This window comes from Phoenix dactylifera, chromosome 4 (assembly GCF_051530095.1).
Source record: "Phoenix dactylifera cultivar Ajwa chromosome 4, Ajwa_hap1_PhDact_Kaust_v1.1, whole genome shotgun sequence".
Lineage (NCBI taxonomy): Eukaryota > Viridiplantae > Streptophyta > Magnoliopsida > Arecales > Arecaceae > Phoenix > Phoenix dactylifera.
In genome coordinates, this window is record NC_143193.1 from 35,204,696 (window position 1) to 35,227,238 (window position 22,543).

At 49.5% G+C, this 22,543-nt stretch overlaps 54 non-coding genes and 8 pseudogenes across 54 annotated transcripts; all 62 read right to left on the bottom strand.

Moving 5' to 3' along the window:
* Nucleotides 1–34: 34 nt before the first annotated feature.
* On the bottom strand, nt 35–153 carry LOC149757224 (5S ribosomal RNA). Its single transcript, XR_016402150.1, has one exon. It is a non-coding gene; the product is annotated as a 5S ribosomal RNA (ribosomal RNA).
* Nucleotides 154–399: 246 nt separating this feature from the next.
* Nucleotides 400–518, bottom strand: LOC149757225 (5S ribosomal RNA). Its single transcript, XR_016402759.1, has one exon. It is a non-coding gene; the product is annotated as a 5S ribosomal RNA (ribosomal RNA).
* Nucleotides 519–764: 246 nt separating this feature from the next.
* LOC149757226 (5S ribosomal RNA) lies at nt 765–883 on the bottom strand. The gene has a single exon (XR_016402770.1). It is a non-coding gene; the product is annotated as a 5S ribosomal RNA (ribosomal RNA).
* A 247-nt stretch (nt 884–1,130) lies between these two features.
* On the bottom strand, nt 1,131–1,249 carry LOC149757227 (5S ribosomal RNA). Its single transcript, XR_016407219.1, has one exon. It is a non-coding gene; the product is annotated as a 5S ribosomal RNA (ribosomal RNA).
* A 246-nt stretch (nt 1,250–1,495) lies between these two features.
* Nucleotides 1,496–1,614, bottom strand: LOC149757228 (5S ribosomal RNA). The gene has a single exon (XR_016402781.1). It is a non-coding gene; the product is annotated as a 5S ribosomal RNA (ribosomal RNA).
* Nucleotides 1,615–1,860: 246 nt separating this feature from the next.
* Nucleotides 1,861–1,979, bottom strand: LOC149757229 (5S ribosomal RNA). Its single transcript, XR_016402792.1, has one exon. It is a non-coding gene; the product is annotated as a 5S ribosomal RNA (ribosomal RNA).
* A 246-nt stretch (nt 1,980–2,225) lies between these two features.
* Nucleotides 2,226–2,344, bottom strand: LOC149757230 (5S ribosomal RNA; annotated as a pseudogene).
* A 246-nt stretch (nt 2,345–2,590) lies between these two features.
* Nucleotides 2,591–2,709, bottom strand: LOC149757231 (5S ribosomal RNA). Its single transcript, XR_016412734.1, has one exon. It is a non-coding gene; the product is annotated as a 5S ribosomal RNA (ribosomal RNA).
* Nucleotides 2,710–2,957: 248 nt separating this feature from the next.
* LOC149757232 (5S ribosomal RNA) lies at nt 2,958–3,076 on the bottom strand. Its single transcript, XR_016401607.1, has one exon. It is a non-coding gene; the product is annotated as a 5S ribosomal RNA (ribosomal RNA).
* Nucleotides 3,077–3,322: 246 nt separating this feature from the next.
* On the bottom strand, nt 3,323–3,441 carry LOC149757233 (5S ribosomal RNA). The gene has a single exon (XR_016402803.1). It is a non-coding gene; the product is annotated as a 5S ribosomal RNA (ribosomal RNA).
* A 246-nt stretch (nt 3,442–3,687) lies between these two features.
* On the bottom strand, nt 3,688–3,806 carry LOC149757234 (5S ribosomal RNA). The gene has a single exon (XR_016402814.1). It is a non-coding gene; the product is annotated as a 5S ribosomal RNA (ribosomal RNA).
* A 247-nt stretch (nt 3,807–4,053) lies between these two features.
* Nucleotides 4,054–4,172, bottom strand: LOC149757235 (5S ribosomal RNA). The gene has a single exon (XR_016408665.1). It is a non-coding gene; the product is annotated as a 5S ribosomal RNA (ribosomal RNA).
* Nucleotides 4,173–4,418: 246 nt separating this feature from the next.
* On the bottom strand, nt 4,419–4,537 carry LOC149757236 (5S ribosomal RNA). Its single transcript, XR_016402825.1, has one exon. It is a non-coding gene; the product is annotated as a 5S ribosomal RNA (ribosomal RNA).
* A 246-nt stretch (nt 4,538–4,783) lies between these two features.
* On the bottom strand, nt 4,784–4,902 carry LOC149757237 (5S ribosomal RNA). The gene has a single exon (XR_016402836.1). It is a non-coding gene; the product is annotated as a 5S ribosomal RNA (ribosomal RNA).
* A 247-nt stretch (nt 4,903–5,149) lies between these two features.
* LOC149757238 (5S ribosomal RNA) lies at nt 5,150–5,268 on the bottom strand. Its single transcript, XR_016407220.1, has one exon. It is a non-coding gene; the product is annotated as a 5S ribosomal RNA (ribosomal RNA).
* A 246-nt stretch (nt 5,269–5,514) lies between these two features.
* LOC149757239 (5S ribosomal RNA) lies at nt 5,515–5,633 on the bottom strand. The gene has a single exon (XR_016402848.1). It is a non-coding gene; the product is annotated as a 5S ribosomal RNA (ribosomal RNA).
* Nucleotides 5,634–5,879: 246 nt separating this feature from the next.
* Nucleotides 5,880–5,998, bottom strand: LOC149757240 (5S ribosomal RNA; annotated as a pseudogene).
* Nucleotides 5,999–6,244: 246 nt separating this feature from the next.
* On the bottom strand, nt 6,245–6,363 carry LOC149757241 (5S ribosomal RNA). Its single transcript, XR_016412735.1, has one exon. It is a non-coding gene; the product is annotated as a 5S ribosomal RNA (ribosomal RNA).
* A 248-nt stretch (nt 6,364–6,611) lies between these two features.
* LOC149757242 (5S ribosomal RNA) lies at nt 6,612–6,730 on the bottom strand. Its single transcript, XR_016401609.1, has one exon. It is a non-coding gene; the product is annotated as a 5S ribosomal RNA (ribosomal RNA).
* Nucleotides 6,731–6,976: 246 nt separating this feature from the next.
* Nucleotides 6,977–7,095, bottom strand: LOC149757243 (5S ribosomal RNA). The gene has a single exon (XR_016410211.1). It is a non-coding gene; the product is annotated as a 5S ribosomal RNA (ribosomal RNA).
* Nucleotides 7,096–7,328: 233 nt separating this feature from the next.
* LOC149757244 (5S ribosomal RNA) lies at nt 7,329–7,447 on the bottom strand. Its single transcript, XR_016405227.1, has one exon. It is a non-coding gene; the product is annotated as a 5S ribosomal RNA (ribosomal RNA).
* A 247-nt stretch (nt 7,448–7,694) lies between these two features.
* LOC149757245 (5S ribosomal RNA) lies at nt 7,695–7,813 on the bottom strand. Its single transcript, XR_016408666.1, has one exon. It is a non-coding gene; the product is annotated as a 5S ribosomal RNA (ribosomal RNA).
* A 246-nt stretch (nt 7,814–8,059) lies between these two features.
* LOC149757246 (5S ribosomal RNA) lies at nt 8,060–8,178 on the bottom strand. The gene has a single exon (XR_016402859.1). It is a non-coding gene; the product is annotated as a 5S ribosomal RNA (ribosomal RNA).
* Nucleotides 8,179–8,424: 246 nt separating this feature from the next.
* Nucleotides 8,425–8,543, bottom strand: LOC149757247 (5S ribosomal RNA). The gene has a single exon (XR_016402870.1). It is a non-coding gene; the product is annotated as a 5S ribosomal RNA (ribosomal RNA).
* Nucleotides 8,544–8,789: 246 nt separating this feature from the next.
* LOC149757248 (5S ribosomal RNA) lies at nt 8,790–8,908 on the bottom strand. Its single transcript, XR_016402881.1, has one exon. It is a non-coding gene; the product is annotated as a 5S ribosomal RNA (ribosomal RNA).
* Nucleotides 8,909–9,154: 246 nt separating this feature from the next.
* LOC149757249 (5S ribosomal RNA) lies at nt 9,155–9,273 on the bottom strand (annotated as a pseudogene).
* A 246-nt stretch (nt 9,274–9,519) lies between these two features.
* On the bottom strand, nt 9,520–9,638 carry LOC149757250 (5S ribosomal RNA). Its single transcript, XR_016412736.1, has one exon. It is a non-coding gene; the product is annotated as a 5S ribosomal RNA (ribosomal RNA).
* A 248-nt stretch (nt 9,639–9,886) lies between these two features.
* Nucleotides 9,887–10,005, bottom strand: LOC149757251 (5S ribosomal RNA). Its single transcript, XR_016401610.1, has one exon. It is a non-coding gene; the product is annotated as a 5S ribosomal RNA (ribosomal RNA).
* Nucleotides 10,006–10,251: 246 nt separating this feature from the next.
* Nucleotides 10,252–10,370, bottom strand: LOC149757252 (5S ribosomal RNA). Its single transcript, XR_016404029.1, has one exon. It is a non-coding gene; the product is annotated as a 5S ribosomal RNA (ribosomal RNA).
* Nucleotides 10,371–10,616: 246 nt separating this feature from the next.
* LOC149757253 (5S ribosomal RNA) lies at nt 10,617–10,735 on the bottom strand. Its single transcript, XR_016402892.1, has one exon. It is a non-coding gene; the product is annotated as a 5S ribosomal RNA (ribosomal RNA).
* Nucleotides 10,736–10,981: 246 nt separating this feature from the next.
* On the bottom strand, nt 10,982–11,100 carry LOC149757254 (5S ribosomal RNA; annotated as a pseudogene).
* Nucleotides 11,101–11,346: 246 nt separating this feature from the next.
* Nucleotides 11,347–11,465, bottom strand: LOC149757255 (5S ribosomal RNA). Its single transcript, XR_016411847.1, has one exon. It is a non-coding gene; the product is annotated as a 5S ribosomal RNA (ribosomal RNA).
* A 246-nt stretch (nt 11,466–11,711) lies between these two features.
* LOC149757256 (5S ribosomal RNA) lies at nt 11,712–11,830 on the bottom strand. The gene has a single exon (XR_016404030.1). It is a non-coding gene; the product is annotated as a 5S ribosomal RNA (ribosomal RNA).
* Nucleotides 11,831–12,076: 246 nt separating this feature from the next.
* On the bottom strand, nt 12,077–12,195 carry LOC149757257 (5S ribosomal RNA). The gene has a single exon (XR_016401988.1). It is a non-coding gene; the product is annotated as a 5S ribosomal RNA (ribosomal RNA).
* A 246-nt stretch (nt 12,196–12,441) lies between these two features.
* Nucleotides 12,442–12,560, bottom strand: LOC149757258 (5S ribosomal RNA; annotated as a pseudogene).
* Nucleotides 12,561–12,806: 246 nt separating this feature from the next.
* Nucleotides 12,807–12,925, bottom strand: LOC149757259 (5S ribosomal RNA). The gene has a single exon (XR_016412737.1). It is a non-coding gene; the product is annotated as a 5S ribosomal RNA (ribosomal RNA).
* A 248-nt stretch (nt 12,926–13,173) lies between these two features.
* On the bottom strand, nt 13,174–13,292 carry LOC149757260 (5S ribosomal RNA). The gene has a single exon (XR_016401611.1). It is a non-coding gene; the product is annotated as a 5S ribosomal RNA (ribosomal RNA).
* Nucleotides 13,293–13,538: 246 nt separating this feature from the next.
* Nucleotides 13,539–13,657, bottom strand: LOC149757261 (5S ribosomal RNA). Its single transcript, XR_016402903.1, has one exon. It is a non-coding gene; the product is annotated as a 5S ribosomal RNA (ribosomal RNA).
* Nucleotides 13,658–13,903: 246 nt separating this feature from the next.
* LOC149757262 (5S ribosomal RNA) lies at nt 13,904–14,022 on the bottom strand. Its single transcript, XR_016404031.1, has one exon. It is a non-coding gene; the product is annotated as a 5S ribosomal RNA (ribosomal RNA).
* A 246-nt stretch (nt 14,023–14,268) lies between these two features.
* LOC149757263 (5S ribosomal RNA) lies at nt 14,269–14,387 on the bottom strand. Its single transcript, XR_016401989.1, has one exon. It is a non-coding gene; the product is annotated as a 5S ribosomal RNA (ribosomal RNA).
* Nucleotides 14,388–14,633: 246 nt separating this feature from the next.
* On the bottom strand, nt 14,634–14,752 carry LOC149757264 (5S ribosomal RNA; annotated as a pseudogene).
* Nucleotides 14,753–14,998: 246 nt separating this feature from the next.
* Nucleotides 14,999–15,117, bottom strand: LOC149757265 (5S ribosomal RNA). Its single transcript, XR_016412738.1, has one exon. It is a non-coding gene; the product is annotated as a 5S ribosomal RNA (ribosomal RNA).
* Nucleotides 15,118–15,365: 248 nt separating this feature from the next.
* On the bottom strand, nt 15,366–15,484 carry LOC149757266 (5S ribosomal RNA). Its single transcript, XR_016401612.1, has one exon. It is a non-coding gene; the product is annotated as a 5S ribosomal RNA (ribosomal RNA).
* A 246-nt stretch (nt 15,485–15,730) lies between these two features.
* Nucleotides 15,731–15,849, bottom strand: LOC149757267 (5S ribosomal RNA). Its single transcript, XR_016401377.1, has one exon. It is a non-coding gene; the product is annotated as a 5S ribosomal RNA (ribosomal RNA).
* Nucleotides 15,850–16,095: 246 nt separating this feature from the next.
* Nucleotides 16,096–16,214, bottom strand: LOC149757268 (5S ribosomal RNA; annotated as a pseudogene).
* Nucleotides 16,215–16,460: 246 nt separating this feature from the next.
* On the bottom strand, nt 16,461–16,579 carry LOC149757269 (5S ribosomal RNA). The gene has a single exon (XR_016412739.1). It is a non-coding gene; the product is annotated as a 5S ribosomal RNA (ribosomal RNA).
* Nucleotides 16,580–16,827: 248 nt separating this feature from the next.
* On the bottom strand, nt 16,828–16,946 carry LOC149757270 (5S ribosomal RNA). Its single transcript, XR_016401613.1, has one exon. It is a non-coding gene; the product is annotated as a 5S ribosomal RNA (ribosomal RNA).
* A 246-nt stretch (nt 16,947–17,192) lies between these two features.
* Nucleotides 17,193–17,311, bottom strand: LOC149757271 (5S ribosomal RNA). The gene has a single exon (XR_016402914.1). It is a non-coding gene; the product is annotated as a 5S ribosomal RNA (ribosomal RNA).
* Nucleotides 17,312–17,559: 248 nt separating this feature from the next.
* Nucleotides 17,560–17,678, bottom strand: LOC149757272 (5S ribosomal RNA). The gene has a single exon (XR_016401615.1). It is a non-coding gene; the product is annotated as a 5S ribosomal RNA (ribosomal RNA).
* Nucleotides 17,679–17,924: 246 nt separating this feature from the next.
* LOC149757273 (5S ribosomal RNA) lies at nt 17,925–18,043 on the bottom strand. Its single transcript, XR_016402925.1, has one exon. It is a non-coding gene; the product is annotated as a 5S ribosomal RNA (ribosomal RNA).
* A 246-nt stretch (nt 18,044–18,289) lies between these two features.
* Nucleotides 18,290–18,408, bottom strand: LOC149757274 (5S ribosomal RNA). The gene has a single exon (XR_016410057.1). It is a non-coding gene; the product is annotated as a 5S ribosomal RNA (ribosomal RNA).
* Nucleotides 18,409–18,655: 247 nt separating this feature from the next.
* Nucleotides 18,656–18,774, bottom strand: LOC149757275 (5S ribosomal RNA). Its single transcript, XR_016408667.1, has one exon. It is a non-coding gene; the product is annotated as a 5S ribosomal RNA (ribosomal RNA).
* Nucleotides 18,775–19,020: 246 nt separating this feature from the next.
* LOC149757276 (5S ribosomal RNA) lies at nt 19,021–19,139 on the bottom strand. Its single transcript, XR_016402936.1, has one exon. It is a non-coding gene; the product is annotated as a 5S ribosomal RNA (ribosomal RNA).
* Nucleotides 19,140–19,385: 246 nt separating this feature from the next.
* On the bottom strand, nt 19,386–19,504 carry LOC149757277 (5S ribosomal RNA). The gene has a single exon (XR_016402947.1). It is a non-coding gene; the product is annotated as a 5S ribosomal RNA (ribosomal RNA).
* A 247-nt stretch (nt 19,505–19,751) lies between these two features.
* On the bottom strand, nt 19,752–19,870 carry LOC149757278 (5S ribosomal RNA). The gene has a single exon (XR_016407221.1). It is a non-coding gene; the product is annotated as a 5S ribosomal RNA (ribosomal RNA).
* Nucleotides 19,871–20,116: 246 nt separating this feature from the next.
* LOC149757279 (5S ribosomal RNA) lies at nt 20,117–20,235 on the bottom strand. Its single transcript, XR_016402000.1, has one exon. It is a non-coding gene; the product is annotated as a 5S ribosomal RNA (ribosomal RNA).
* Nucleotides 20,236–20,481: 246 nt separating this feature from the next.
* Nucleotides 20,482–20,600, bottom strand: LOC149757280 (5S ribosomal RNA). The gene has a single exon (XR_016402959.1). It is a non-coding gene; the product is annotated as a 5S ribosomal RNA (ribosomal RNA).
* A 246-nt stretch (nt 20,601–20,846) lies between these two features.
* On the bottom strand, nt 20,847–20,965 carry LOC149757281 (5S ribosomal RNA; annotated as a pseudogene).
* A 246-nt stretch (nt 20,966–21,211) lies between these two features.
* Nucleotides 21,212–21,330, bottom strand: LOC149757282 (5S ribosomal RNA). The gene has a single exon (XR_016403218.1). It is a non-coding gene; the product is annotated as a 5S ribosomal RNA (ribosomal RNA).
* A 248-nt stretch (nt 21,331–21,578) lies between these two features.
* LOC149757283 (5S ribosomal RNA) lies at nt 21,579–21,697 on the bottom strand. Its single transcript, XR_016401616.1, has one exon. It is a non-coding gene; the product is annotated as a 5S ribosomal RNA (ribosomal RNA).
* A 246-nt stretch (nt 21,698–21,943) lies between these two features.
* Nucleotides 21,944–22,062, bottom strand: LOC149757284 (5S ribosomal RNA). The gene has a single exon (XR_016402970.1). It is a non-coding gene; the product is annotated as a 5S ribosomal RNA (ribosomal RNA).
* A 246-nt stretch (nt 22,063–22,308) lies between these two features.
* On the bottom strand, nt 22,309–22,427 carry LOC149757285 (5S ribosomal RNA). Its single transcript, XR_016401814.1, has one exon. It is a non-coding gene; the product is annotated as a 5S ribosomal RNA (ribosomal RNA).
* Nucleotides 22,428–22,543: the final 116 nt, after the last annotated feature.

The window sequence follows — 22,543 nt, forward strand, 5'->3', positions numbered from 1 at the left end:
TATCAAAAAATAAAAAAGCGGGCAAAAAATAAAAGGGGTGCAACACGAGGACTTCCCAGGGGGTCACCCATCCTAGTACTACTCTCACCCAAGCACGCTTAACTGCGGAGTTCTGATGGGATCCGGTGCATTAGTGCTGGTATGATCGCACCCATGACATGCCCATCGAAACTCCCTTTTATGACAAAGCAGCAGACCTCGACGGCCCGAGACATTCGCGCTGCCGGAGCCGTTCTGGCGTAGGATTCAACGCGCTGTTCCGCTATGCGGCATGGCACCGCCAGTCTCCGGACTCAGTTTATTTTCGGGGGAAAAAAATTATCCGAAGAGGAAAAGCCAAAAGCCGAAAAATAAAAAATAAATGTTATCAAAAAATAAAAAAGCGGGCAAAAAATAAAAGGGGTGCAACACGAGGACTTCCCAGGGGGTCACCCATCCTAGTACTACTCTCGCCCAAGCACGCTTAACTGCGGAGTTCTGATGGGATCCGGTGCATTAGTGCTGGTATGATCGCACCCATGACATGCCCTTCGAAACTCCCTTTTATGACAAAGCAGCAGACCTCGACGGCCCGAGACATTCGCGCTGCCGAGGCCGTTCTGGCGTAGGATTCAATGCGCTGTTCCGCTATGCGGCATGGCACCGCGAGTCTCCGGACTCAGTTTATTTTCGAGGGAAAAAAATTATCCGAAGAGGAAAAGCCAAAAGCCAAAAAATTAAAAATAAATGTTATCAAAAAAGAAAAAAGCGGGCAAAAAATAAAAGGGGTGCAACACGAGGACTTCCCAGGGGGTCACCCATCCTAGTACTACTCTCGCCCAAGCACGCTTAACTGCGGAGTTCTGATGGGATCCGGTGCATTAGTGCTGGTATGATCGCACCCATGATATGCCCTTCGAAACTCCCTTTTATGACAAAGCAGCAGACCTCGACGGCCCGAGACATTCGCGCTGCCGGGGCCGTTCTGGCGTAGGATTCAACGCGCTGGTCCCGCTTTGCGGCATGGCACCGCCAGTCTCCGGACCCAGTTTATTGTCGGGGGAAAAAAATTATCCGAAGAGGAAAAGCCAAAAGCCAAAAAATTAAAAATAAATATTATCAAAAAATAAAAAAGCGGGCAAAAAATAAAAAGGGTGCAACATGAGGACTTCCCAGGGGGTCACCCATCCTAGTACTACTCTCGCCCAAGCACGCTTAACTGCGGAGTTCTGATAGGATCCGGTGCATTAGTGCTGGTATGATCGCACCCAAGACATGCCCTTCGAAACTCCCTTTTATGACAAAGTAGCAGACCTCGACGGCTCGAGACATTCGCGCTGCCGGGGCCGTTCTGGTGTAGGATTCAACACGCTGTTCCGCTATGCGGCATGGCACCGCCAGTCTCCGGACTCAGTTTATTTTCGGAGGAAAAAAATTATCCGAAGAGGAAAAGCCAAAAGCCGAAAAATAAAAAATAAATGTTATCAAAAAATAAAAAAGCGGGCAAAAAATAAAAGGGGTGCAACACGAGGACTTCCCAGGGGGTCACCCATCCTAGTACTACTCTCGCCCAAGCACGCTTAACTGCGGAGTTCTGATGGGATCCGGTGCATTAGTGCTGGTATGATCGCACCCATGACATGCCCTTCGAAACTCCCTTTTATGACAAAGCAGCAGACCTCGACGGCCCGAGACATTCGCGCTGCCGGGGCCGTTCTGGCGTAGGATTCAACGCGCTGTTTCGCTATGCGGCATGGCACCGCCAGTCTCCGGACTCAGTTTATTTTCGGGGGAAAAAAATTATCCGAAGAGGAAAAGCCAAAAGCCGAAAAATAAAAAATAAATGTTATCAAAAAATAAAAAAGCGGGCAAAAAATAAAAGGGGTGCAACACGAGGACTTCCCAGGGGGTCACCCATCCTAGTACTACTCTCGCCCAAGCACGCTTAACTGCGGAGTTCTGATGGGATCCGGTGCATTAGTGCTGGTATGATCGCACCCATGACATGCCCTTCGAAACTCCCTTTTATGACAAAGCAGCGGACCTCGACGGCCCGAGACATTCGCGCTGCCGGGGCCGTTCTGGCGTAGGATTCAACGCGCTGTTCCGCTATGCGGCATGGCACCGCCAGTCTCCGGACTCAGTTTATTTTCGGGGGGAAAAAATTATCCGAAGAGGAAAAGCCAAAAGCCAAAAAATTAAAAATAAATATTATCAAAAAATAAAAAAGCGGGCAAAAAATAAAAAGGGTGCAACACGAGGACTTCCCAGGGGGTCACCCATCCTAGTACTTCTCTCGCCCAAGCACGCCTAACTGCGGAGTTATGATGGGATCCGGTGCATTAGTGCTGGTATGATCGCACCTATGACATGCCCTTCGAAACTCCCTTTTATGACAAAGCAGCAGACCGCGACGGCCCGAGACATTCGCGCTGCCGGGGCCGTTCTGGCGTAGGATTCAACGCGCTGTTCCGCTATGCGGCATGGCACCGCGAGTCTCCGGACTCAGTTTATTTTCGGGGAAAAAAAATTATCCGAAGAGGAAAAGCCAAAAGCCGAAAAATTAAAAATAAATATTATCAAAAAATAAAAAAGCGGGCAAAAAATAAAAGGGGTGCAACACGAGGACTTCCCAGGGGGTCACCCATCGTAGTACTACTCTCGCCCAAGCACGCTTAACTGCGGAGTTCTGATGGGATCCGGTGCATTAGTGCTGGTATGATCGCACCCATGACATGCCCATCGAAACTCCCTTTTATGACAAAGCAGCAGACGTCGACGGCCCGAGACATTCGCGCCGCCGGGGCCGTTCTGGCGTAGGATTCAACGCGCTATTCCCGCTATGCGGCATGGCACCGCTAGTCTCCGGACTCAGTTCATTTTCGGGGGAAAAAAATTATCCGAAGAGGAAAAGCCAAAAGCCGAAAAATTAAAAATGAATATTATCAAAAAATAAAAAAGTGGAGAAAAAAATAAAAAGGGTGCAACACGAGGACTTCCCAGGGGGTCACCCATCCTAGTACAACTCTCGCCCAAGCACGCTTAACTGCGGAGTTCTGATGGGATCCGGTGCATTAGTGCTGGTATGATCGCACCCATGACATGCCCTTCAAAACTCCCTTTTATGACAAAGCAGCAGACCTCGACGGCCCGAGACATTCGCGCTGCCGGGGCCGTTCTGGCGTAGGATTCAACGCGCTGTTCCGCTATGTGTCATGGCACCGCGAGTCTCCGGACTCAGTTTATTTTCGGGGGAAAAAAATTATCCGAAGAGAAAAAGCCAAAAGCCGAAAAATTAAAAATAAATATTATCAAAAAATAAAAAAGCGGGCAAAAAATAAAAGGGGTGCAACACGAGGACTTCCCAGGGGGTCACCCATCCTAGTACTACTCTCGCCCAAGCACGCTTAACTGCGGAGTTCTGATGGGATCCGGTGCATTAGTGCTGGTATGATCGCACCCATGACATGCCCATCGAAACACCCTTTTATGACAAAGCAGCAGACCTCGACGGCCCGAGACATTCGCGCTGCCGAGGCCGTTTTGGCGTAGGATTCAATGCGATGTTCCGCTATGCGGCATGGCACCGCGAGTCTCCGGACTCAGTTTATTTTCGAGGGAAAAAAATTATCCGAAGAGGAAAAGCCAAAAGCCAAAAAATTAAAAATAAATGTTATCAAAAAAGAAAAAAGCGGGCAAAAAATAAAAGGGGTGCAACACGAGGACTTCCCAGGGGGTCACCCATCCTAGTACTACTCTCGCCCAAGCACGCTTAACTGCGGAGTTCTGATGGGATCCGGTGCATTAGTGCTGGTATGATCGCACCCATGATATGCCCTTCGAAACTCCCTTTTATGACAAAGCAGCAGACCTCGACGGCCCGAGACATTCTCGCTGCCGGGGCCGTTCTGGCGTAGGATTCAACGCGCTGGTCCCGCTATGCGGCATGGCACCGCCAGTCTTCGGATCCAGTTTATTGTCGGGGGAAAAAAATTATCCGAAGAGGAAAAGCCAAAAGCCAAAAAATTAAAAATAAATATTATCAAAAAATAAAAAAGCGGGCAAAAAATAAAAAGGGTGCAACATGAGGACTTCCCAGGGGGTCACCCATCCTAGTACTACTCTCGCCCAAGCACGCTTAACTGCGGAGTTCTGATAGGATCCGGTGCATTAGTGCTGGTATGATCGCACTCAAGACATGCCCTTCGAAACTCCCTTTTATGACAAAGTAGCAGACCTCGACGGCCCGAGACATTCGCGCTGCCGGGGCCGTTCTGGCGTAGGATTCAACACGCTGTTCCGCTATGCGGCATGGCACCGCCAGTCTCCGGACTCAGTTTATTTTCGGGGGAAAAAAATTATCCGAAGAGGAAAAGCCAAAAGCCGAAAAATAAAAAATAAATGTTATCAAAAAATAAAAAAGCGGGCAAAAAATAAAAGGGGTGCAACACGAGGACTTCCCAGGGGGTCACCCATCCTAGTACTACTCTCGCCCAAGCACGCTTAACTGCGGAGTTCTGATGGGATCCGGTGCATTAGTGCTGGTATGATCGCACCCATGACATGCCCTTCGAAACTCCCTTTTATGACAAAGCAGCAGACCTCGACGGCCCGAGACATTCGCGCTGCCGAGGCCGTTCTGGCGTAGGATTCAATGCGCTGTTCCGCTATGCGGCATGGCACCGCGAGTCTCCGGACTCAGTTTATTTTCAAGGGAAAAAAATTATCCGAAGAGGAAAAGCCAAAAGCCAAAAAATTAAAAATAAATGTTATCAAAAAAGAAAAAAGCGGGCAAAAAATAAAAGGGGTGCAACACGAGGACTTCCCAGGGGGTCACCCATCCTAGTACTACTCTCGCCCAAGCACGCTTAACTGCGGAGTTCTGATGGGATCCGGTGCATTAGTGCTGGTATGATCGCACCCATGATATGCCCTTCGAAACTCCCTTTTATGACAAAGCAGCAGACCTCGACGGCCCGAGACATTCGCGCTGCCGGGGCCGTTCTGGCGTAGGATTCAACGCGCTGGTCCCGCTATGCGGCATGGCACCGCCAGTCTCCGGACCCAGTTTATTGTCGGGGGAAAAAAATTATCCGAAGAGGAAAAGCCAAAAGCCAAAAAATTAAAAATAAATATTATCAAAAAATAAAAAAGCGGGCAAAAAATAAAAAGGGTGCAACATGAGGACTTCCCAGGGGGTCACCCATCCTAGTACTACTCTCGCCCAAGCACGCTTAACTGCGGAGTTCTGATAGGATCCGGTGCATTAGTGCTGGTATGATCGCACCCAAGACATGCCCTTCGAAACTCCCTTATATGACAAAGTAGCAGACCTCGACGGCCCGAGACATTCGCGCTGCCGGGGCCGTTCTGGCGTAGGATTCAACACGCTGTTCCGCTATGCGGCATGGCACCGCCAGTCTCCGGACTCAGTTTATTTTCGGGGGAAAAAAATTATCCGAAGAGGAAAAGCCAAAAGCCGAAAAATAAAAAATAAATGTTATCAAAAAATAAAAAAGCGGGCAAAAAATAAAAGGGGTGCAACACGAGGACTTCCCAGGGGGTCACCCATCCTAGTACTACTCTCGCCCAAGCACGCTTAACTGCGGAGTTCTGATGGGATCCGGTGCATTAGTGCTGGTATGATCGCACCCATGACATGCCCTTCGAAACTCCCTTTTATGACAAAGCAGCAGACCTCGACGGCCCGAGACATTCGCGCTGCCGAGGCCGTTCTGGCGTAGGATTCAATGCGCTGTTCCGCTATGCGGCATGGCACCGCGAGTCTCCGGACTCAGTTTATTTTCAAGGGAAAAAAATTATCCGAAGAGGAAAAGCCAAAAGCCAAAAAATTAAAAATAAATATTATCAAAAAATAAAAAAGCGGGCAAAAAATAAAAAGGGTGCAACACGAGGACTTCCCAGGGGGTCACCCATCCTAGTACTTCTCTCGCCCAAGCACGCCTAACTGCGGAGTTATGATGGGATCCGGTGCATTAGTGCTGGTATGATCGCACCCATGACATGCCCTTCGAAACTCCCTTTTATGACAAAGCAGCAGACCGCGACGGCCCGAGACATTCGCGCTGCCGGGGCCGTTCTGGCGTAGGATTCAACGCGCTGTTCCGCTATGCGGCATGGCACCGCGAGTCTCCGGACTCAGTTTATTTTCGGGGGAAAAAAATTATCCGAAGAGGAAAAGCCAAAAGCCGAAAAATTAAAAATAAATATTATCAAAAAATAAAAAAGCGGGCAAAAAATAAAAGGGGTGCAACACGAGGACTTCCCAGGGGGTCACCCATCGTAGTACTACTCTCGCCCAAGCACGCTTAACTGCGGAGTTCTGATGGGATCCGGTGCATTAGTGCTGGTATGATCGCACCCATGACATGCCCATCGAAACTCCCTTTTATGACAAAGCAGCAGACGTCGACGGCCCGAGACATTCGCGCCGCCGGGGCCGTTCTGGCGTAGGATTCAACGCGCTATTCCCGCTATGCGGCATGGCACCGCCAGTCTCCGGACTCAGTTTATTTTCGGGGGAAAAAAATTATCCGAAGAGGAAAAGCCAAAAGCCGAAAAATTAAAAATAAATATTATCAAAAAATAAAAAAGTGGAGAAAAAAATAAAAAGGGTGCAACACGAGGACTTCCCAGGGGGTCACCCATCCTAGTACAACTCTCGCCCAAGCACGCTTAACTGCGGAGTTCTGATGGGATCCGGTGCATTAGTGCTGGTATGATCGCACCCATGACATGCCCTTCGAAACCCCCTTTTATGACAAAGCAGCAGACCTCGACGGCCCGAGACATTCGCGCTGCCGGGGCCGTTCTGGCGTAGGATTCAACGCGCTGTTCCGCTATGCGGCATGGCACCGCGAGTCTCCGGACTCAGTTTATTTTCGGGGGAAAAAAATTATCCGAAGAGAAAAAGCCAAAAGCCGAAAAATTAAAAATAAATATTATCAAAAAATAAAAAAGCGGGCAAAAAATAAAAGGGGTGCAACACGAGGACTTCCCAGGAGGTCACCCATCCTAGTACTACTCTCGCCCAAGCACGCTTAACTGCGGAGTTCTGATGGGATCCGGTGCATTAGTGCTGGTATGATCGCACCCATGACATGCCCATCGAAACACCCTTTTATGACAAAGCAGCAGACCTCGACGGCCCGAGACATTCGCGCTGCCGAGGCCGTTTTGGCGTAGGATTCAATGCGATGTTCCGCTATGCGGCATGGCACCGCGAGTCTCCGGACTCAGTTTATTTTCGAGGGAAAAAAATTATCCGAAGAGGAAAAGCCAAAAGCCAAAAAATTAAAAATAAATGTTATCAAAAAAGAAAAAAGCGGGCAAAGCAACACGAGGACTTCCCAGGGGGTCACCCATCCTAGTACTACTCTCGCCCAAGCACGCTTAACTGCGGAGTTCTGATGGGATCCGGTGCATTAGTGCTGGTATGATCGCACCAATGATATGCCCTTCGAAACTCCCTTTTATGACAAAGCAGCAGACCTCGACGGCCCGAAACATTCGCGCTGCCGGGGCCGTTCTGGCGTAGGATTCAACGCGCTGGTCCCGCTATGCGGCATGGCACCGCCAGTCTCCGGACCCAGTTTATTGTCGGGGGAAAAAAATTATCCGAAGAGGAAAAGCCAAAAGCCAAAAAATTAAAAATAAATATTATCAAAAAATAAAAAAGCGGGCAAAAAATAAAAAGGGTGCAACATGAGGACTTCCCAGGGGGTCACCCATCCTAGTACTACTCTCGCCCAAGCACGCTTAACTGCGGAGTTCTGATAGGATCCGGTGCATTAGTGCTGGTATGATCGCACTCAAGACATGCCCTTCGAAACTCCCTTTTATGACAAAGTAGCAGACCTCGACGGCCCGAGACATTCGCGCTGCCGGGGCCGTTCTGGCGTAGGATTCAACACGCTGTTCCGCTATGCGGCATGGCACCGCCAGTCTCCGGACTCAGTTTATTTTCGGGGGAAAAAAATTATCCGAAGAGGAAAAGCCAAAAGCCGAAAAATAAAAAATAAATGTTATCAAAAAATAAAAAAGCGGGCAAAAAATAAAAGGGGTGCAACACGAGGACTTCCCAGGGGGTCACCCATCCTAGTACTACTCTCGCCCAAGCACGCTTAACTGCGGAGTTCTGATGGGATCCGGTGCATTAGTGCTGGTATGATCGCACCCATGACATGCCCTTCGAAACTCCCTTTTATGACAAAGCAGCAGACCTCGACGGCCCGAGACATTCGCGCTGCCGGGGCCGTTCTGGCGTAGGATTCAACGCGCTGTTCCGCTATGCGGCATGGCACCGCCAGTCTCCGGACTCAGTTTATTTTCGGGGGAAAAAAATTATCCGAAGAGGAAAAGCCAAAAGCCGAAAAATAAAAAATAAATGTTATCAAAAAATAAAAAAGCGGGCAAAAAATAAAAGGGGTGCAACACGAGGACTTCCCAGGGGGTCACCCATCCTAGTACTACTCTCGCCCAAGCACGCTTAACTGCGGAGTTCTGATGGGATCCGGTGCATTAGTGCTGGTATGATCGCACCCATGACATGCCCTTCGAAACTCCCTTTTATAACAAAGCAGCAGACCTCGACGGCCCGAGACATTCGCGCTGCCGGGGCCGTTCTGGCGTAGGATTCAACACGCTGTTCCGCTATGCGGCATGGCACCGCCAGTCTCCGGACTCAGTTTATTTTCGGGGGAAAAAAATTATCCGAAGAGAAAAAGCCAAAAGCCGAAAAATAAAAAATAAATGTTATCAAAAAATAAAAAAGCGGGCAAAAAATAAAAGGGGTGCAACACGAGGACTTCCCAGGGGGTCACCCATCCTAGTACTACTCTCGCCCAAGCACGCTTAACTGCGGAGTTCTGATGGGATCCGGTGCATTAGTGCTGGTATGATCGCACCCATGACATGCCCTTCGAAACTCCCTTTTATGACAAAGCAGCAGACCTCGACGGCCCGAGACATTCGCGCTGCCGGGGCCGTTCTGGCGTAGGATTCAACGCGCTGTTCCGCTATGCGGCATGGCACCGCCAGTCTCCGGACTCAGTTTATTTTCGGGGGGAAAAAATTATCCGAAGAGGAAAAGCCAAAAGCCAAAAAATTAAAAATAAATATTATCAAAAAATAAAAAAGCGGGCAAAAAATAAAAAGGGTGCAACACGAGGACTTCCCAGGGGGTCACCCATCCTAGTACTCCTCTCGCCCAAGCACGCCTAACTGCGGAGTTATGATGGGATCCGGTGCATTAGTGCTGGTATGATCGCACCCATGACATGCCCTTCGAAACTCCCTTTTATGACAAAGCAGCAGACCGCGACGGCCCGAGACATTCGCGCTGCCGGGGCCGTTCTGGCGTAGGATTCAACGCGCTGTTCCGCTATGCGGCATGGCACCGCGAGTCTCCGGACTCAGTTTATTTTCGGGGGAAAAAAATTATCCGAAGAGGAAAAGCCAAAAGCCGAAAAATTAAAAATAAATATTATCAAAAAATAAAAAAGCGGGCGAAAAATAAAAGGGGTGCAACACGAGGACTTCCCAGGGGGTCACCCATCGTAGTACTACTCTCGCCCAAGCACGCTTAACTGCGGAGTTCTGATGGGATCCGGTGCATTAGTGCTGGTATGATCGCACCCATGACATGCCCATCGAAACTCCCTTTTATGACAAAGCAGCAGACGTCGACGGCCCGAGACATTCGCGCCGCCGGGGCCGTTCTGGCGTAGGATTCAACGCGCTATTCCCGCTATGCGGCATGGCACCGCCAGTCTCCGGACTCAGTTTATTTTCGGGGGAAAAAAATTATCCGAAGAGGAAAAGCCAAAAGCCGAAAAATTAAAAATAAATATTATCAAAAAATAAAAAAGTGGAGAAAAAAATAAAAAGGGTGCAACACGAGGACTTCCCAGGGGGTCACCCATCCTAGTACAACTCTCGCCCAAGCACGCTTAACTGCGGAGTTCTGATGGGATCCGGTGCATTAGTGCTGGTATGATCGCACCCATGACATGCCCTTCGAAACTCCCTTTTATGACAAAGCAGCAGACCTCGACGGCCCGAGACATTCGCGCTGCCGGGGCCGTTCTGGCGTAGGATTCAACGCGCTGTTCCGCTATGCGGCATGGCACCGCCAGTCTCCGGACTCAGTTTATTTTCGGGGGAAAAAAATTATCCGAAGAGGAAAAGCCAAAAGCCGAAAAATAAAAAATAAATGTTATCAAAAAATAAAAAAGCGGGCAAAAAATAAAAGGGGTGCAACACGAGGACTTCCCAGGGGGTCACCCATCCTAGTACTACTCTCGCCCAAGCACGCTTAACTGCGGAGTTCTGATCGGATCCGGTGCATTAGTGCTGGTATGATCGCACCCATGACATGCCCTTCGAAACTCCCTTTTATAACAAAACAGCAGACCTCGACGGCCCGAGACATTCGCGCTGCCGGGGCCGTTCTGGCGTAGGATTCAACACGCTGTTCCGCTATGCGGCATGGCACCGCCAGTCTCCGGACTCAGTTTATTTTCGGGGGAAAAAAATTATCCGAAGAGGAAAAGCCAAAAGCCGAAAAATAAAAAATAAATGTTATCAAAAAATAAAAAAGCGGGCAAAAAATAAAAGGGGTGCAACACGAGGACTTCCCAGGGGGTCACCCATCCTAGTACTACTCTCGCCCAAGCACGCTTAACTGCGGAGTTCTGATGGGATCCGGTGCATTAGTGCTGGTATGATCGCACCCATGACATGCCCTTCGAAACTCCCTTTTATGACAAAGCAGCGGACCTCGACGGCCCGAGACATTCGCGCTGCCGGGGCCGTTCTGGCGTAGGATTCAACGCGCTGTTCCGCTATGCGGCATGGCACCGCCAGTCTCCGGACTTAGTTTATTTTCGGGGGGAAAAAATTATCCGAAGAGGAAAAGCCAAAAGCCAAAAAATTAAAAATAAATATTATCAAAAAATAAAAAAGCGGGCAAAAAATAAAAAGGGTGCAACACGAGGACTTCCCAGGGGGTCACCCATCCTAGTACTTCTCTCGCCCAAGCACGCCTAACTGCGGAGTTATGATGGGATCCGGTGCATTAGTGCTGGTATGATCGCACCCATGACATGCCCTTCGAAACTCCCTTTTATGACAAAGCAGCAGACCGCGACGGCCCGAGACATTCGCGCTGCCGGGGCCGTTCTGGCGTAGGATTCAACGCGCTGTTCCGCTATGCGGCATGGCACCGCGAGTCTCCGGACTCAGTTTATTTTCGGGGGAAAAAAATTATCCGAAGAGGAAAAGCCAAAAGCCGAAAAATTAAAAATAAATATTATCAAAAAATAAAAAAGCGGGCAAAAAATAAAAAGGGTGCAACACGAGGACTTCCCAGGGGGTCACCCATCCTAGTACTACTCTCGCCCAAGCACGCTTAACTGCGGAGTTCTGATGGGATCCGGTGCATTAGTGCTGGTATGATCGCACCCATGACATGCCCATCGAAACACCCTTTTATGACAAAGCAGCAGACCTCGACGGCCCGAGACATTCGCGCTGCCGGGGCCGTTCTGGCGTAGGATTCAACGCGCTGTTCCGCTATGCGGCATGGCACCGCGAGTCTCCGGACTCAGTTTATTTTCGAGGGAAAAAAATTATCCGAAGAGGAAAAGCCAAAAGCCGAAAAATAAAAAATAAATGTTATCAAAAAATAAAAAAGCGGGCAAAAAATAAAAGGGGTGCAACACGAGGACTTCCCAGGGGGTCACCCATCCTAGTACTACTCTCGCCCAAGCACGCTTAACTGCGGAGTTCTGATCGGATCCGGTGCATTAGTGCTGGTATGATCGCACCCATGACATGCCCTTCGAAACTCCCTTTTATAACAAAACAGCAGACCTCGACGGCCCGAGACATTCGCGCTGCCGGGGCCGTTCTGGCGTAGGATTCAACACGCTGTTCCGCTATGCGGCATGGCACCGCCAGTCTCCGGACTCAGTTTATTTTCGGGGGAAAAAAATTATCCGAAGAGGAAAAGCCAAAAGCCGAAAAATAAAAAATAAATGTTATCAAAAAATAAAAAAGCGGGCAAAAAATAAAAGGGGTACAACACGAGGACTTCCCAGGGGGTCACCCATCCTAGTACTACTCTCGCCCAAGCACGCTTAACTGCGGAGTTCTGATGGGATCCGGTGCATTAGTGCTGGTATGATCGCACCCATGACATGCCCTTCGAAACTCCCTTTTATGACAAAGCAGCAGACCTCGACGGCCCGAGACATTCGCGCTGCCGGGGCCGTTCTGGCGTAGGATTCAACGCGCTGTTCCGCTATGCGGCATGGCACCGCCAGTCTCCGGACTCAGTTTATTTTCGGGGGGAAAAAATTATCCGAAGAGGAAAAGCCAAAAGCCAAAAAATTAAAAATAAATATTATCAAAAAATAAAAAAGCGGGCAAAAAATAAAAAGGGTGCAACACGAGGACTTCCCAGGGGGTCACCCATCCTAGTACTCCTCTCGCCCAAGCACGCCTAACTGCGGAGTTATGATGGGATCCGGTGCATTAGTGCTGGTATGATCGCACCCATGACATGCCCTTCGAAACTCCCTTTTATGACAAAGCAGCAGACCGCGACGGCCCGAGACATTCGCGCTGCCGGGGCCGTTCTGGCGTAGGATTCAACGCGCTGTTCCGCTATGCGGCATGGCACCGCGAGTCTCCGGACTCAGTTTATTTTCGGGGGAAAAAAATTATCCGAAGAGGAAAAGCCAAAAGCCGAAAAATTAAAAATAAATATTATCAAAAAATAAAAAAGCGGGCAAAAAATAAAAGGGGTGCAACACGAGGACTTCCCAGGGGGTCACCCATCGTAGTACTACTCTCGCCCAAGCACGCTTAACTGCGGAGTTCTGATGGGATCCGGTGCATTAGTGCTGGTATGATCGCACCCATGACATGCCCATCGAAACTCCCTTTTATGACAAAGCAGCAGACGTCGACGGCCCGAGACATTCGCGCCGCCGGGGCCGTTCTGGCGTAGGATTCAACGCGCTATTCCCGCTATGCGGCATGGCACCGCCAGTCTCCGGACTCAGTTTATTTTCGGGGGAAAAAAATTATCCGAAGAGGAAAAGCCAAAAGCCGAAAAATTAAAAATAAATATTATCAAAAAATAAAAAAGTGGAGAAAAAAATAAAAAGGGTGCAACACGAGGACTTCCCAGGGGGTCACCCATCCTAGTACAACTCTCGCCCAAGCACGCTTAACTGCGGAGTTCTGATGGGATCCGGTGCATTAGTGCTGGTATGATCGCACCCATGACATGCCCTTCGAAACTCCCTTTTATGACAAAGCAGCAGACCTCGACGGCCCGAGACATTCGCGCTGCCGGGGCCGTTCTGGCGTAGGATTCAACGCGCTGTTCCGCTATGCGGCATGGCACCGCCAGTCTCCGGACTCAGTTTATTTTCGGGGGAAAAAAATTATCCGAAGAGGAAAAGCCAAAAGCCGAAAAATAAAAAATAAATGTTATCAAAAAATAAAAAAGCGGGCAAAAAATAAAAGGGGTGCAACACGAGGACTTCCCAGGGGGTCACCCATCCTAGTACTACTCTCGCCCAAGCACGCTTAACTGCGGAGTTCTGATGGGATCCGGTGCATTAGTGCTGGTATGATCGCACCCATGACATGCCCTTCGAAACTCCCTTTTATGACAAAGCAGCGGACCTCGACGGCCCGAGACATTCGCGCTGCCGGGGCCGTTCTGGCGTAGGATTCAACGCGCTGTTCCGCTATGCGGCATGGCACCGCCAGTCTCCGGACTTAGTTTATTTTCGGGGGGAAAAAATTATCCGAAGAGGAAAAGCCAAAAGCCAAAAAATTAAAAATAAATATTATCAAAAAATAAAAAAGCGGGCAAAAAATAAAAGGGGTGCAACACGAGGACTTCCCAGGGGGTCACCCATCCTAGTACTACTCTCGCCCAAGCACGCTTAACTGCGGAGTTCTGATCGGATCCGGTGCATTAGTGCTGGTATGATCGCACCCATGACATGCCCTTCGAAACTCCCTTTTATAACAAAACAGCAGACCTCGACGGCCCGAGACATTCGCGCTGCCGGGGCCGTTCTGGCGTAGGATTCAACACGCTGTTCCGCTATGCGGCATGGCACCGCCAGTCTCCGGACTCAGTTTATTTTCGGGGGAAAAAAATTATCCGAAGAGGAAAAGCCAAAAGCCGAAAAATAAAAAATAAATGTTATCAAAAAATAAAAAAGCGGGCAAAAAATAAAAGGGGTACAACACGAGGACTTCCCAGGGGGTCACCCATCCTAGTACTACTCTCGCCCAAGCACGCTTAACTGCGGAGTTCTGATGGGATCCGGTGCATTAGTGCTGGTATGATCGCACCCATGACATGCCCTTCGAAACTCCCTTTTATGACAAAGCAGCAGACCTCGACGGCCCGAGACATTCGCGCTGCCGGGGCCGTTCTGGCGTAGGATTCAACGCGCTGTTCCGCTATGCGGCATGGCACCGCCAGTCTCCGGACTCAGTTTATTTTCGGGGGGAAAAAATTATCCGAAGAGGAAAAGCCAAAAGCCAAAAAATTAAAAATAAATATTATCAAAAAATAAAAAAGCGGGCAAAAAATAAAAAGGGTGCAACACGAGGAATTCCCAGGGGGTCACCCATCCTAGTACTCCTCTCGCCCAAGCACGCCTAACTGCGGAGTTATGATGGGATCCGGTGCATTAGTGCTGGTATGATCGCACCCATGACATGCCCTTCGAAACTCCCTTTTATGACAAAGCAGCAGACCGCGACGGCCCGAGACATTCGCGCTGCCGGGGCCGTTCTGGCGTAGGATTCAACGCGCTGTTCCGCTATGCGGCATGGCACCGCGAGTCTCCGGACTCAGTTTATTTTCGGGGGAAAAAAATTATCCGAAGAGGAAAAGCCAAAAGCCGAAAAATTAAAAATAAATATTATCAAAAAATAAAAAAGCGGGCAAAAAATAAAAGGGGTGCAACACGAGGACTTCCCAGGGGGTCACCCATCGTAGTACTACTCTCGCCCAAGCACGCTTAACTGCGGAGTTCTGATGGGATCCGGTGCATTAGTGCTGGTATGATCGCACCCATGACATGCCCATCGAAACTCCCTTTTATGACAAAGCAGCAGACGTCGACGGCCCGAGACATTCGCGCCGCCGGGGCCGTTCTGGCGTAGGATTCAACGCGCTATTCCCGCTATGCGGCATGGCACCGCCAGTCTCCGGACTCAGTTTATTTTCGGGGGAAAAAAATTATCCGAAGAGGAAAAGCCAAAAGCCGAAAAATTAAAAATAAATATTATCAAAAAATAAAAAAGTGGAGAAAAAAATAAAAAGGGTGCAACACGAGGACTTCCCAGGGGGTCACCCATCCTAGTACAACTCTCGCCCAAGCACGCTTAACTGCGGAGTTCTGATGGGATCCGGTGCATTAGTGCTGGTATGATCGCACCCATGACATGCCCTTCGAAACTCCCTTTTATGACAAAGCAGCAGACCTCGACGGCCCGAGACATTCGCGCTGCCGGGGCCGTTCTGGCGTAGGATTCAACGCGCTGTTCCGCTATGCGGCATGGCACCGCCAGTCTCCGGACTCAGTTTATTTTCGGGGGAAAAAAATTATCCGAAGAGGAAAAGCCAAAAGCCGAAAAATAAAAAATAAATGTTATCAAAAAATAAAAAAGCGGGCAAAAAATAAAAGGGGTGCAACACGAGGACTTCCCAGGGGGTCACCCATCCTAGTACAACTCTCGCCCAAGCACGCTTAACTGCGGAGTTCTGATGGGATCCGGTGCATTAGTGCTGGTATGATCGCACCCATGACATGCCCTTTGAAACTCCCTTTTATGACAAAGCAGCGGACCTCGACGGCCCGAGACATTCGCGCTGCCGGGGCCGTTCTGGCGTAGGATTCAACGCGCTGTTCCGCTATGCGGCATGGCACCGCCAGTCTCCGGACTCAGTTTATTTTCGGGGGGAAAAAATTATCCGAAGAGGAAAAGCCAAAAGCCAAAAAATTAAAAATAAATATTATCAAAAAATAAAAAAGCGGGCAAAAAATAAAAAGGGTGCAACACGAGGACTTCCCAGGGGGTCACCCATCCTAGTACTTCTCTCGCCCAAGCACGCCTAACTGCGGAGTTATGATGGGATCCGGTGCATTAGTGCTGGTATGATCGCACCCATGACATGCCCTTCGAAACTCCCTTTTATGACAAAGCAGCAGACCGCGACGGCCCGAGACATTCGCGCTGCCGGGGCCGTTCTGGCGTAGGATTCAACGCGCTGTTCCGCTATGCGGCATGGCACCGCGAGTCTCCGGACTCAGTTTATTTTCGGGGAAAAAAAATTATCCGAAGAGGAAAAGCCAAAAGCCGAAAAATTAAAAATAAATATTATCAAAAAATAAAAAAGCGGGCAAAAAATAAAAGGGGTGCAACACGAGGACTTCCCAGGGGGTCACCCATCGTAGTACTACTCTCGCCCAAGCACGCTTAACTGCGGAGTTCTGATGGGATCCGGTGCATTAGTGCTGGTATGATCGCACCCATGACATGCCCATCGAAACTCCCTTTTATGACAAAGCAGCAGACGTCGACGGCCCGAGACATTCGCGCCGCCGGGGCCGTTCTGGCGTAGGATTCAACGCGCTATTCCCGCTATGCGGCATGGCACCGCCAGTCTCCGGACTCAGTTCATTTTCGGGGGAAAAAAATTATCCGAAGAGGAAAAGCCAAAAGCCGAAAAATTAAAAATAAATATTATCAAAAAATAAAAAAGTGGAGAAAAAATTAAAAAGGGTGCAACACGAGGACTTCCCAGGGGGTCACCCATCCTAGTACAACTCTCGCCCAAGCACGCTTAACTGCGGAGTTCTGATGGGATCCGGTGCATTAGTGCTGGTATGATCGCACCCATGACATGCCCTTCGAAACTCCCTTTTATGACAAAGCAGCAGACCTCGACGGCCCGAGACATTCGCGCTGCCGGGGCCGTTCTGGCGTAGGATTCAACGCGCTGTTCCGCTATGCGGCATGGCACCGCGAGTCTCCGGACTCAGTTTATTTTCGGGGGAAAAAAATTATCCGAAGAGAAAAAGCCAAAAGCCGAAAAATTAAAAATAAATATTATCAAAAAATAAAAAAGCGGGCAAAAAATAAAAGGGGTGCAACACGAGGACTTCCCAGGGGGTCACCCATCCTAGTACTACTCTCGCCCAAGCACGCTTAACTGCGGAGTTCTGATGGGATCCGGTGCATTAGTGCTGGTATGATCGCACCCATGACATGCCCATCGAAACTCCCTTTTATGACAAAGCAGCAGACGTCGACGGCCCGAGACATTCGCGCCGCCGGGGCCGTTCTGGCGTAGGATTCAACGCGCTATTCCCGCTATGCGGCATGGCACCGCCAGTCTCCGGACTCAGTTCATTTTCGGGGGAAAAAAATTATCCGAAGAGGAAAAGCCAAAAGCCGAAAAATTAAAAATAAATATTATCAAAAAATAAAAAAGTGGAGAAAAAATTAAAAAGGGTGCAACACGAGGACTTCCCAGGGGGTCACCCATCCTAGTACAACTCTCGCCCAAGCACGCTTAACTGCGGAGTTCTGATGGGATCCGGTGCATTAGTGCTGGTATGATCGCACCCATGACATGCCCTTCGAAACTCCCTTTTATGACAAAGCAGCAGACCTCGACGGCCCGAGACATTCGCGCTGCCGGGGCCGTTCTGGCGTAGGATTCAACGCGCTGTTCCGCTATGCGGCATGGCACCGCGAGTCTCCGGACTCAGTTTATTTTCGGGGGAAAAAAATTATCCGAAGAGAAAAAGCCAAAAGCCGAAAAATTAAAAATAAATATTATCAAAAAATAAAAAAGCGGGCAAAAAATAAAAGGGGTGCAACACGAGGACTTCCCAGGGGGTCACCCATCCTAGTACTACTCTCGCCCAAGCACGCTTAACTGCGGAGTTCTGATGGGATCCGGTGCATTAGTGCTGGTATGATCGCACCCATGACATGCCCATCGAAACACCCTTTTATGACAAAGCAGCAGACCTCGACGGCCCGAGACATTCGCGCTGCCGAGGCCGTTTTGGCGTAGGATTCAATGCGATGTTCCGCTATGCGGCATGGCACCGCGAGTCTCCGGACTCAGTTTATTTTCGAGGGAAAAAAATTATCCGAAGAGGAAAAGCCAAAAGCCAAAAAATTAAAAATAAATGTTATCAAAAAAGAAAAAAGCGGGCAAAAAATAAAAGGGGTGCAACACGAGGATTTCCCAGGGGGTCACCCATCCTAGTACTACTCTCGCCCAAGCACGCTTAACTGCGGAGTTCTGATGGGATCCGGTGCATTAGTGCTGGTATGATCGCACCCATGATATGCCCTTCGAAACTCCCTTTTATGACAAAGCAGCAGACCTCGACGGCCCGAGACATTCTCGCTGCCGGGGCCGTTCTGGCGTAGGATTCAACGCGCTGGTCCCGCTATGCGGCATGGCACCGCCAGTCTCCGGATCCAGTTTATTGTCGGGGGAAAAAAATTATCCGAAGAGGAAAAGCCAAAAGCCAAAAAATTAAAAATAAATATTATCAAAAAATAAAAAAGCGGGCAAAAAATAAAAAGGGTGCAACATGAGGACTTCCCAGGGGGTCACCCATCCTAGTACTACTCTCGCCCAAGCACGCTTAACTGCGGAGTTCTGATAGGATCCGGTGCATTAGTGCTGGTATGATCGCACTCAAGACATGCCCTTCGAAACTCCCTTTTATGACAAAGTAGCAGACCTCGACGGCCCGAGACATTCGCGCTGCCGGGGCCGTTCTGGCGTAGGATTCAACACGCTGTTCCGCTATGCGGCATGGCACCGCCAGTCTCCGGACTCAGTTTATTTTCGGGGGAAAAAAATTATCCGAAGAGGAAAAGCCAAAAGCCGAAAAATAAAAAATAAATGTTATCAAAAAATAAAAAAGCGGGCAAAAAATAAAAGGGGTGCAACACGAGGACTTCCCAGGGGGTCACCCATCCTAGTACTACTCTCGCCCAAGCACGCTTAACTGCGGAGTTCTGATGGGATCCGGTGCATTAGTGCTGGTATGATCGCACCCATGACATGCCCTTCGAAACTCCCTTTTATGACAAAGCAGCAGACCTCGACGGCCCGAGACATTCGCGCTGCCGAGGCCGTTCTGGCGTAGGATTCAATGCGCTGTTCCGCTATGCGGCATGGCACCGCGAGTCTCCGGACTCAGTTTATTTTCGAGGGAAAAAAATTATCCGAAGAGGAAAAGCCAAAAGCCAAAAAATTAAAAATAAATGTTATCAAAAAAGAAAAAAGCGGGCAAAAAATAAAAGGGGTGCAACACGAGGACTTCCCAGGGGGTCACCCATCCTAGTACTACTCTCGCCCAAGCACGCTTAACTGCGGAGTTCTGATGGGATCCGGTGCATTAGTGCTGGTATGATCGCACCCATGATATGCCCTTCGAAACTCCCTTTTATGACAAAGCAGCAGACCTCGACGGCCCGAGACATTCGCGCTGCCGGGGCCGTTCTGGCGTAGGATTCAACGCGCTGGTCCCGCTATGCGGCATGGCACCGCCAGTCTCCGGACGCAGTTTATTGTCGGGGGAAAAAAATTATCCGAAGAGGAAAAGCCAAAAGCCAAAAAATTAAAAATAAATATTATCAAAAAATAAAAAAGCGGGCAAAAAATAAAAAGGGTGCAACATGAGGACTTCCCAGGGGGTCACCCATCCTAGTACTACTCTCGCCCAAGCACGCTTAACTGCGGAGTTCTGATAGGATCCGGTGCATTAGTGCTGGTATGATCGCACCCAAGACATGCCCTTCGAAACTCCCTTATATGACAAAGTAGCAGACCTCGACGGCCCGAGACATTCGCGCTGCCGGGGCCGTTCTGGCGTAGGATTCAACACGCTGTTCCGCTATGCGGCATGGCACCGCCAGTCTCCGGACTCAGTTTATTTTCGGGGGAAAAAAATTATCCGAAGAGGAAAAGCCAAAAGCCGAAAAATAAAAAATAAATGTTATCAAAAAATAAAAAAGCGGGCAAAAAATAAAAGGGGTGCAACACGAGGACTTCCCAGGGGGTCACCCATCCTAGTACTACTCTCGCCCAAGCACGCTTAACAGCGGAGTTCTGATGGGATCCGGTGCATTAGTGCTGGTATGATCGCACCCATGACATGCCCTTCGAAACTCCCTTTTATGACAAAGCAGCAGACCTCGACGGCCCGAGACATTCGCGCTGCCGGGGCCGTTCTGGCGTAGGATTCAACGCGCTGTTCCGCTATGCGGCATGGCACCGCCAGTCTCCGGACTCAGTTTATTTTCGGGGGAAAAAAATTATCCGAAGAGGAAAAGCCAAAAGCCGAAAAATAAAAAATAAATGTTATCAAAAAATAAAAAAGCGGGCAAAAAATAAAAGGGGTGCAACACGAGGACTTCCCAGGGGGTCACCCATCCTAGTACTACTCTCGCCCAAGCACGCTTAACTGCGGAGTTCTGATGGGATCCGGTGCATTAGTGCTGGTATGATCGCACCCATGACATGCCCTTCGAAACTCCCTTTTATGACAAAGCAGCGGACCTCGACGGCCCGAGACATTCGCGCTGCCGGGGCCGTTCTGGCGTAGGATTCAACGCGCTGTTCCGCTATGCGGCATGGCACCGCCAGTCTCCGGACTCAGTTTATTTTCGGGGGGAAAAAATTATCCGAAGAGGAAAAGCCAAAAGCCAAAAAATTAAAAATAAATATTATCAAAAAATAAAAAAGCGGGCAAAAAATAAAAAGGGTGCAACACGAGGACTTCCCAGGGGGTCACCCATCCTAGTACTTCTCTCGCCCAAGCACGCCTAACTGCGGAGTTATGATGGGATCCGGTGCATTAGTGCTGGTATGATCGCACCCATGACATGCCCTTCGAAACTCCCTTTTATGACAAAGCAGCAGACCGCGACGGCCCGAGACATTCGCGCTGCCGGGGCCGTTCTGGCGTAGGATTCAACGCGCTGTTCCGCTATGCGGCATGGCACCGCGAGTCTCCGGACTCAGTTTATTTTCGGGGGAAAAAAATTATCCGAAGAGGAAAAGCCAAAAGCCGAAAAATTAAAAATAAATATTATCAAAAAATAAAAAAGCGGGCAAAAAATAAAAGGGGTGCAACACGAGGACTTCCCAGGGGGTCACCCATCGTAGTACTACTCTCGCCCAAGCATGCTTAACTGCGGAGTTCTGATGGGATCCGGTGCATTAGTGCTGGTATGATCGCACCCATGACATGCCCATCGAAACTCCCTTTTATGACAAAGCAGCAGACGTCGACGGCCCGAGACATTCGCGCCGCCGGGGCCGTTTTGGCGTAGGATTCAACGCGCTATTCCCGCTATGCGGCATGGCACCGCCAGTCTCCGGACTCAGTTTATTTTCGGGGGAAAAAAATTATCCGAAGAGGAAAAGCCAAAAGCCGAAAAATTAAAAATAAATATTACCAAAAAATAAAAAAGTGGAGAAAAAAATAAAAAGGGTGCAACACGAGGACTTCCCAGGGGGTCACCCATCCTAGTACAACTCTCGCCCAAGCACGCTTAACTGCGGAGTTCTGATGGGATCCGGTGCATTAGTGCTGGTATGATCGCACCCATGACATGCCCTTCGAAACTCCCTTTTATGACAAAGCAGCAGACCTCGACGGCCCGAGACATTCGCGCTGCCGGGGCCGTTCTGGCGTAGGATTCAACGCGCTGTTCCGCTATGCGGCATGGCACCGCGAGTCTCCGGACTCAGTTTATTTTCGGGGGAAAAAAATTATCCGAAGAGAAAAAGCCAAAAGCCGAAAAATTAAAAATAAATATTATCAAAAAATAAAAAAGCGGGCAAAAAATAAAAGGGGTGCAACACGAGGACTTCCCAGGGGGTCACCCATCCTAGTACTACTCTCGCCCAAGCACGCTTAACTGCGGAGTTCTGATGGGATCCGGTGCATTAGTGCTGGTATGATCGCACCCATGACATGCCCATCGAAACACCCTTTTATGACAAAGCAGCAGACCTCGACGGCCCGAGACATTCGCGCTGCCGAGGCCGTTTTGGCGTAGGATTCAATGCGATGTTCCGCTATGCGGCATGGCACCGCGAGTCTCCGGACTCAGTTTATTTTCGAGGGAAAAAAATTATCCGAAGAGGAAAAGCCAAAAGCCAAAAAATTAAAAATAAATGTTATCAAAAAAGAAAAAAGCGGGCAAAAAATAAAAGGGGTGCAACACGAGGACTTCCCAGGGGGTCACCCATCCTAGTACTACTCTCGCCCAAGCACGCTTAACTGCGGAGTTCTGATGGGATCCGGTGCATTAGTGCTGGTATGATCGCACCAATGATATGCCCTTCGAAACTCCTTTTTATGACAAAGCAGCAGACCTCGACGGCCCGAGACATTCGCGCTGCCAGGGCCGTTCTGGCGTAGGATTCAACGCACTGGTCCCGCTATGC